The following is a 9,800-nucleotide window of genomic DNA, read 5'->3' as shown; positions in this document are numbered from 1 at the left end:
GGAAAAACCGCTAAAACCTTTGTAAGATCTGTCCTGTGCATCAATGACCTGAGAGCTTGGCGAGTTTGGCGACTAAATGGATCATACTGGAAAGTTTGAGAAGTTTCACGATCCATCCAGTAGGAACTAAGATACATCTAGGTACGCCCTGATTGGTCTGAAGATTCTAACCCCGCCGCCCGGAACTATAAACGACGGGCACTCTGAAGCTGAAGTGAAGTTGTGTGGATCGTCAGAAGTTGTGTGTGAGAGGAGTCGGAGTCGCCGACAAGTAAAGAAACTGGAGGATTAGACAGCAAGCAAGCTGCTGAACTAGCGATTAAATGCGTTACGTTATTATGATTGATCGACGGTATTTTGTAGTAGAAAATTTTTTGTAACAATATGTTGCAGATTATAAACCAAACCCATCAAAGAATTTACTATTTGTGAATAAATTCGTATTCTAATTCGTATAGATGTAATCTCGTTAACTCAAAAACGTAAGCGAGAAGGTCAAATTTTAATCTATGATCTTTGCACCGATAGTACTGACCTGCATCTGATTTTAATCTAAACTCGTAAAAGGGTGGATAATTTGTCTGTTTGTCTTTCCATGTATATGTGAACACAATAACTCAAAAACGTAACGCGCAAGATCAATGAAATTTAGTAAATGAGCTTGACATAAAAAATTGTAGAATTATATGAAACCAGATTTCAGCCTTGAGTTTTAAGATGCTGCTGCTAGACTTAAGATTATTGCCCGATTGATAAAACTGAATTATATCGAGGCGATTTCTCGCCAAATGTAACCGTAATAATTATTTATTGCAACCATAAAAGCTGTCTATAGTACCGTTTCTAGTAGTCATCTAAGATGGTGGACTTTTGGCGACTGGTATGATTTCGACGTGCTTGGCGAGAAATCGTATATTAATCTTAAAATTTGCCTTAATAGTTGTTTTTCTGGCGACGATTAAACTACTTACGAGTTCGATTAAATTTTCGATTTGACACATATTTCTATTAACTTGATTTGGAGTTTTTGGTGACACGGCATATTCTCCCTCTAGCATTTCTAATAATATTTGCAGCTCCATAAATTTTCTAAGCGAAGCATTGAATTTAGGGCAACTGTAAATATGTCCAATGAAAAAATCTGAAACATCTGTATGAAGTTTTATTCCCTTTTAACTGTTACCATTCGAAAATAAATAAAACGAACCATTTCTATGTCACTTACATTATCATTTTATAAATGTAGCTTTTCGACCAATAGGACCGTACGAAAAAAATTATTAAAGTTTAAAATTTTATTTCATAAAATTATATTATGAAAATGAAATCAATAGAAAATAAATGAGGTGTAATCATAGTTTTCAATGTTTGAAAATCTGTATATTAAGGGGGCAGTGGATTCTATTAGACACTTTTGAGAATAATTCAGTTAGGGTTCTGAAAAGTACTAAAATATAAATGCGTCAAATTTCTTTAAAAAACATTTTAAAATAAAATATATTATTTTTTAAAAAATTTTAAATATATATTATTTTTTAAAAAATTTTAAAAATATATAATTTTTTAAAATTTCAAAATATTTCAGGCGATTTAATTTTTAACTTTTTCTATTATTTTTTTCTTACTACCCAATGTAAATTTATTTGGAACAAAACTAAGTATGATTTTGTAATTCCAATTAAATACTAATTTTTTAGAAATATTTTTAAGCACACTTACTGAATTTTCATAGGAATTTTATGTTTTCCTGAACTAAAATTGACTTAACTAGCTAAAAAAAAACTCGAAACATAAAACGCATACTCCATTTTCTTTTAATGTTTGACCGAAATCTTTATTATCAACTCCAATTAATTTCTTCAAAAATTAAGGCACCTGGAACATTTTAAAGATATTTGATCTAATTACAATATCATTTTGAGAAAAGTCATTAAGATGTGCCTTACTTCCTCTTAAACCCTTAAAATATTTATTTAATTGAACAGTACGTTTTATAACACTGTTTTAGTTCAATGTAAACGTATATTTTGGTGGTTAAATGATAAAAATAAAATTGCACGTTTTCATCCATTTTTGCTTATTTCAAAGTCCACTGCCCCTGAAATTTTTTTCATTTTTTTTTCACAATTTCTATTAGATAAAAGGGAAAAATACCTTTTTCTTCCAATTGTTTTCATTGTCAATTGTTTATCTTTTTATTATTGTTATCACAGGGTTGATGTAATTGTCCTTTAATTCTAGCAATTGCAGAAGTATATAACGTTGATTATGTAATTTATCGCATGCAGGAAATAAAATAAGTATAATCTGAGAGTTATTTAAGTAATTTAGTATTTGATCTTTATGGATATCTTGATTTGAATGGTACAAATTACCATTTATAAAAACACTTTTACACTCGCATGAAAATCATTTTATCGATGCCTTATCACATTTTATATGACATAGGATCAAAGAAATGTCCTTGCAACAATCCAGGCTTATTTTTCTAGAAAGCCATGCTTATTTCTAGAAAAATAAGCCTGGATCTATCTCTTTATCATGCTTTTTTTAATTTATTTTTAGATACTTTTATTTAGTTTAATATGTTTTATGATTACAAAAATGAAATTTTGAATTTTTTTTTTTCATTCATTTCCTGATATTCTAGAATTAACAAATTGTGTATTCTCACAGACAGCAAGTATACTATTTTGATATTTTTAGAATTTAATTGTCAATGAATTTATTAATTTAATTTAATTTAATTTTGATCTCATGCATGGCGCCATCTGGTAGGGAATTTAAAAGTAGGATTTTACTATTACGTAATATCTACTATAATGAATTATAAATTAAAAACTAAGAAATTAAAGATAATTAAAAAAAGATACGTCTGCTTTTTAATACACTGCTAAACCTTTTTTTTAATTATTAAATTACCATTTTCAGAGACAGATAGATATCAATCCAAAATTTTCTTATCCTGTTCAAGGATTTTGATCTTGAAGTTCATCAAAACCTCAAAGTCAAAATTTTTGATAATTGCAAGACTTTCTCTTAATGTACTTTGCACATATGAAAGAAAAATTATTTTAATTAAAAACTGAAAAAAACATCCTATATTCTTTTGATGTAATCAACTCCTTTTTAAAACAACCAAATTAATAATCTACTTGTCCTAAATTAATTAAAATCATGAGATGGTTATTTTATCTTTATTTGTTTTGTTTTATCTTCATCTGTTTATATATTGTTTTTATTATTATTATCGCTAACAATATTTATCGTCACGTGGTTCAGGAGATGTATTTGTCAAAATAAATAATGCTGAATCTGTGACCAGTTGCAAACATTAGATAAGCAATCGAATACCTTTTTTTCATTGTTATTGACATTGACATCTTATTTGAAGGTGGATCACAGAGGGTGGCAATACGAATGTTAACGGAAATTTTGTGTTGAAGAAGAATAAAGTGCTGCCAGAAATTTTATTTCCAAAATTGCAAATTTTTGCTTACTTTTTTATGCTTAATGGCTAGGTTTTCGAAATTACATTGTTTTATGCTATGAAAATACTAAAAAAACGTCGCAATTGATGTATTATATCGTAAAGTAAATTGGTGTATTATACGTCGCTTTTTTAATGAAAAAATTTGGAGATTAAATCAAAAATCATAAAAACATGAAATGATCATGTTTTCATCTTCATATTTTAGGACAAATATTATTATTATTATTTTCTTTTTTCACTCTAATTAAATTTTTATTTTTCATAATTCTCTAATTTCTAGTCTTTATATACAATATATATTAAAAAATATTTGTCAGTCTCCTTTACTGATTAATTGTTTGCTAACTATATTAATAGCCCTAATTTAAATACGGTAACCAATATGATGAACTATATCCTATCACAACAAAAGAAAGTTCTATTTTAAATTAAATTTGAGCAATAAATATGAAATATACTAATTCATTAATAATGCCTGCAAACTGGCGAATAAAAGGGAAAAATTGGCCTGAATGGAAATTATGCCAAAGTGTTCTTTTGTGATATCTCTAGAATTTTTGGGACGGTGGTGGCGGGCGTACGACCATTGGTAACGTATTTAGAGGTTAAAAGACTTCTCATGAAATAAAATTTTTCGATTTTGCACAGTGGTTGTGGCTGGGATGTGGGGATCTCTGTCTATGTCTTTTCCTAGAGCGATTGAACAGTGAAGATGTGATTTTGTAACTTATCTCGCAAGGCTCTAGAAGCTAGGAGAGAGCTCCAGAATTTATAAGCTTTCATATAAAATACAATTGGCGAAATCAGACCAGGGCTTGGAAATGGATAAAAGGTTCTTCTTTCTCTCTCTCTCTCTCTCTCTCTCTCTCTATCTATCTATCTATCTATCTATCTATCTATCTATCTATCTATCTATATATATATATATATATATATATATATATATATATATATATATATATATATATATATATATATATATATATATATATATATATATATATATAATGAAGTATTATTACTAATATTTTTTATAATTCCCTACAAAATGTTATCTCTCAACTAAAATCAAAATTTAAACAGTATTAATTAATTAATTAATTATTAAGTTCCAGTGATATTAAAATATTTTATTATCACTATGGACACTCAACAGTACGAAAATTCACCATATCAAGAAGTATGTGAAAAATCAGTTGCAAGCATGAAAGAAGCCAAGTCAAATAAAAAGTATCGAAAAAATATTTCACGATACTTTATTTATTTCAAAAAAATTTCCACGATCCCAAAAATGAAAAATTATGATGAGATGCCGCATTAGTTAATGGTAAATTAAAAGAGTAGTTTTAAAAGGGAAAAGTCAGGAGAAAAATAAAATTTTCACAGTCACGTGAAAAATAAAAGGTTTATTCAAAAAATTTATACTTAAATCTAAAATCGGGATGATTTTTTTTAACAATTTTTCTCTGCAAATGCTAATAAATCTAAAAGAAGCGGAAAGCACAAAATCTATCGTGTTCTAAAACTTTTATTAAGTCACAAGAAATCCGTAAAAAGTACTCTCTGACATGATGAATGGTAACATTTTTAACAATAAAGTTTTTTATGTTTCATTATTTTAACATCGAATAAGAATCGAAATATTTTTTCGTCTCTAAAATGTATTACAAATTTTTTTCTAATGAAATTACGTACTGATTTTCGTTATCCCAATCCATTTGTAACTTTAATGATATTCATTCCATAAAATAAATTTCTTTGAACTAATTTTTAAAAATATGAATGAATAACTATTGCAGAAAGAGGAAAAAGAAAATTTCTTTAGGAAAAATTCATAAGAAAATTGAATCAATATTCTGTAATTTTTTTTATTATTAAAGAATGAATTACAATTTGTTGAATTTTATGTTTGAAAATTATCACTCGCTTTTTCGATGTTGTATACTTTAAAAACATATTTACGAAAGTTACTTCTTTTGATATCACAGTCACGTGATAAACGTAACTGTATATGCAATCTTACATGTAACTGCACATTGCCTAATACTTCTCTATGATGTCATGATCTTTTTTCTTCTATAAGATGTACAATTCATTCAGAATACATTTGTTCTGAATGAACAATTATATTCTGAATGAACTGTATGAAAATATGAAATTACATTCTGAATGAACCAAGAATGAATGAAATTATATTCCAAATGAACCAAGAATGAATGAAATTATATTCTGAATGAACCTAGAATGAATGAAGTTATATTCTGAATGAACCTAGAATGAATGATATTATATTCTGAATGAACCTAGTATGAATGAAATTATATTTTAAATGAACAATTATATTCTAAATGAACTATATTAAAATATGAAATTATATTCTGAATGAATCAAAAATGGATAAAATTATATTCTGAGTGAGCCAAGTCAAATACGAAATTCGTTCAATATTTGGCTTAGGTTGATGGAGTACGAATCATTGTAGGATTAATTTTATTAAAAAAAGCTTCCAACCAATTTTTGGAATAATATCATAGTTTTTTTGAAACTTTGAAGAAAAAAGTAAACCTTAAAAAATAATAATGAGCTTTTAAAATATTTCCTAATTCTCTTTTATATTTCTAATAACTATTAAAGTAGTTTCATTTTTGTCATAATTAATATTTTTTTAAATAATGACACAGTTTAAACTATATTCCGAGTAGACTTTCCTTTTGAGTTACGTGTTAAGATTTCCGTTGCGGAAAAAATCCTGTCTGATGCAATAATGTTGATACAGTGGTTGGTGGGTGTCAGTGAACTATTCCGAGTGTGAGCAAATCGATCTACAAAAACTTTTAATAAAAATTATTTCCAGACAACAAACACAGATATCGAACAGCTCATAGAACAAACATTAAATGTGTGAAAATTCATGGAATCGAATCTTACAGCATCTATTGGCACCGTCACAGGAAATTAAATCTTTGGCATTGCGGAATATGATGTGGCATTTGCTGAGAATATAGAAATGGGAGTCAATAAAGATAAATTTAAAGAGCTCATAACGGAAATAAAAATGATATAAAGAGCCCAGAAAACTTCGAGGTCATTATAGGACATTAATGAGTTCGTAATGCAAATGATCCAACGAGGCAAGAACAATTTATAGAATTGGAGGTCAATACAGAGAACATTAAAGACCTCATAATGGAATACGGAAATGGTCTGATGATATAGGAACACTTCTTTGAAGAACATCGTGGAACTTAAAGAGATTTTTCCATCAAAAAGTGAGATACAGTGAGAGAAGACATCAAGTGAGAAAAGTCAAGCATCTTTTGAATAAGTGGGAGGATATTTGAATAATAATGTTAAGAATGGCACCCAAAACGAGGTTGAGGTCAATAAGCTTTGGAATTTATACATTGAGAATGCTAATTATCACTTCCGAAAAACCTTGAAAGAAGAGAGAAAAGCAATTGACATTGAACAAATTCTTCAACGCCTTTCAGATTTAAAAAAAAAAAATGGTTAACTAACTAACTAACTAAATATAATGCGTATAAAACTAAACAATAAAATTGTATTTGCATGCATTAATATTATTATAATTTATGAATAAACGCAATCAGTAATTATGTAATTTCAAATACATTTTTCTTGGGTTGCCAAACCGAATAAGTTAAATTCTAATGAAAAAATCTATGGTAAATCTGTGTGTTGCGGTAAGCAAGCAAACATTTTAGCGTAATTACTTTTAGCTGGAGTGGTATCACCCTTGTTATTGTTGTTATTCTATTAATTATTATTATTTTTTACTTGTAATGTCTACGAACCGTAAAGAAAATAAATATACGTCTCTCAACACTGTGTTAGTTAAAATAGCATAGTCTTCGAAGTAATATGTTCATTTACTGATAGAAGCAATTCCAGTTTCAAAATTCCAAAATAAAAATTTGGCACCCAATTCAACAGGCTCTTCTTTCGTTTTCATTTCCTTTCAATGCAAGAGCCGCGCCCACATCGTGGCGCCAAAACTGTAGTCAAATGATAACTTCCTGATAAAATATTGCAAGACGCGTGCAGTCCGTGGAAAATCAATTTAGTAATCGTTAGAATCCTTTTTCGATGCTGAAGACGTCATTCCTTGCGGTTAGATTGATTTGATTTGTTAGATTAGTTGTTTCATGTTTAAATAGCTTCGTAGAATAATTTTCAGAAAATCGAGTTTGAACCTCAAGTTCGAACACTGAGACAAAAATAATGTCTTACTAGATCTTTTAATAATTCTGATACTTTCCATGTACAGTAGGAGGAGGCTTTAGGGTGCATTTCTTGATGACCCCCCAAAAATTATCTTGAATATTATTTGCATTTTTCAACTTGTCAATCTTAGGATTACTAAACAATATAATTTCGAATACTTTTGAGCATTACAATCATAATTTTCTCTAATTATAATAAATATATCACTGAATTTTTAAAATTAATTTTATTAACTTTTACTGATTATTAAAATGCTTTGAGCTCAACATCTTTTTTTTTTTTTTACATTCTTAAATATATGTCTACTAACATTATAAAAAGAAATTAAGAATTCATTTTATAAAAGATGCAGCTTGCTTGTACTTAGAAAATTTATTCTGTATATTGCATTTGAATAATAATTATTATGGTTGATGTTTAATTTTTCTGTCCTCGCGATAAATCAGAAACCATCGCCAACTTAGCGATTGGCAATTCGGCCTTGGTGATTTTGGCGTAATCTGAAAACCGCCAAATAAACCTGGAAATGCAACTACCTTTGCAAAATCTTCCCACATTATGCATAACGGAACATGGAATAATTTGAAAATCGCCAAGTAAAACCGGAAATGTAAAAGTAAACTATTATTTACTGTAGAATATATAATGAACCATAAAGCATACAAAAAGTTAATTTGAATAAATTTAAGAACAACATATGATAGCCAAAGTTGAGCTATTTTGGGACGATTTCTAGCCAAATTGAATTGTGATAATTTTTTTTTTACAATGTTAAAACCGTAGCCATCCAAGATGGCGGACGTTTGGCAAATTTTTAGATTATTGGCACGATTTTGCTGTGAGGAATCATACATAAATCTTATCATTCATTTAATTTTAAATATTGAAATACTATAAAGAAAAACGATAAAAATAAAACATTATTTAAAGATAATTCGTTTTAGTACGCCAATTCATACTGGAGCCATTGGCGTATATCTATTGCACCTTGCTTTTAATCGGCCCTTGTACACCTTTGATTCGACTTAATTGGATATTTCGGCTTAATTAAACGCATGCCTCAATTAAACGGATTCTATATAAATTTAAAACAATAAATAATTTTAAAGCGATTATATTTAACTTTATTGATTAAATAATTAACTTTTTAAGCCGAATTGAACAGAGATATTATGTTGTAAAAATGGGATTCTAATAATCATACTTTGCCCTCTAACTAAAAATAAATATATGTCGAGTACTTCATCGAATTTAGTATTCTCTCGGTCACGACATCTTTTAGAAATTCTTGTTCATCCTTTCCGTAACAGCCATTCCTCACGAAAATGGATTTTTTTTTATAACATTGAACTAGGATACATTTTTATCGTCAAGTTACATTGTTTGATGGTTTGGATTAAATTTTGCTGGATTTTAATTTCTCTTAGCAATTTCGCTTAGAAGTGTAAAATGCCTTCTTGACATCTTGATAAGCTTTAAAAATCCAATGATGAAAGCAAATTATTCATATATTGAAAACGCGAACGATATATTTGTAAAAAGAGCCTAGATTTACACTTGCTTCTTTCCCAGAATAATGGCTAACTGTTAAGATTCAGCATTTTAAGTCCAATCCATATTATCAATGAATAAGTCCAATCCATATCTAGAAATATAAACTTCACTCAGATAACGACATCATTTTAATCCAACTTCTGAATCAGGTAGATTTTATTTAGAAATGCATCTATTATAAGTGATTGATTTCCGGTTAGACGGCTGCTTAAGAAAGGCTGAGGGAAGCTACAGGCGGAACGATTAAAAAGTTGTTAATAACCCAAAAAATGCAATATGTTTTACCAAATAAATAAATCTTTTCAAAATAGAAATTCTGTAAATTATATTATGAAATAATAGAATAGTATTAAAACTTTGTTAGTTATAATTTGCCTGATTCTTATCTGTTCAAATACGTTCACATTATTATTAAAATATTGATGAACTCCAAAATCTGCTCAAATAATATTGTACACAAATGCGAATGCCACGCAGTCAATGACGGATTTACTAGTAGGCAGATTAA

Source organism: Argiope bruennichi, chromosome 4 (genome assembly GCF_947563725.1).
Source record: "Argiope bruennichi chromosome 4, qqArgBrue1.1, whole genome shotgun sequence".
NCBI classification, from domain to species: Eukaryota; Metazoa; Arthropoda; class Arachnida; order Araneae; family Araneidae; genus Argiope; species Argiope bruennichi.
This window is presented reverse-complemented; position numbering follows the sequence as displayed.